We start from the raw sequence: 641 nt of genomic DNA, 5'->3' as shown, positions 1-641 counted from the left end.
AGGGTTAGGGGACGGGGACGGTTCAGGGTCCAGGTGAGGGTACGACAACGCTCTAGGGGGAGCGTACGTGTGAGGGTGCGGGTTAGTGAAAGCGTACGGGTTAGGATTAGGGGACGGCTGAGGGTCAGGCTTCGGGGAAGGGTTAGGGTTAGGGTTCGGCCTAGGGTTAGGGTTAGGGGACGGGGACGGTTTAGGGTCCAGGTGAGGGTACGACAACGCTCTAGGGGGAGCGTACGTGTGAGGGCGCGGGTTAGTGTCAGCGTACGGGTTAGGATTAGGGGACGGCTGAGGGTCAGGCTTCGGGGAAGGGTTAGGGTTAGGCTTCGGCCTAGGGTTAGGGTTAGGGGACGGGGACGGTTTAGGGTCCAGGTGAGGGTACGACAACGCTCTAGGGGGAGCGTACGTGTGAGGGCGCGGGTTAGTGTCAGCGTACGGGTTAGGATTAGGGGACGGCTGAGGGTCAGGCTTCGGGGAAGGGTTAGGGTTAGGCTTCGGCCTAGGGTTAGGGTTAGGGGACGGGGACGGTTTAGGGTCCAGGTGAGGGTACGACAACGCTCTAGGGGGAGCGTACGTGTGAGGGCGCGGGTTAGTGTCAGCGTACGGGTTAGGATTAGGGGACGGCTGAGGGTCAGGCTTCGGGG

Source organism: Globicephala melas, unplaced genomic scaffold (genome assembly GCF_963455315.2).
Source record: "Globicephala melas unplaced genomic scaffold, mGloMel1.2 SCAFFOLD_146, whole genome shotgun sequence".
NCBI classification, from domain to species: domain Eukaryota; kingdom Metazoa; phylum Chordata; class Mammalia; order Artiodactyla; family Delphinidae; genus Globicephala; species Globicephala melas.
This window is presented reverse-complemented; position numbering follows the sequence as displayed.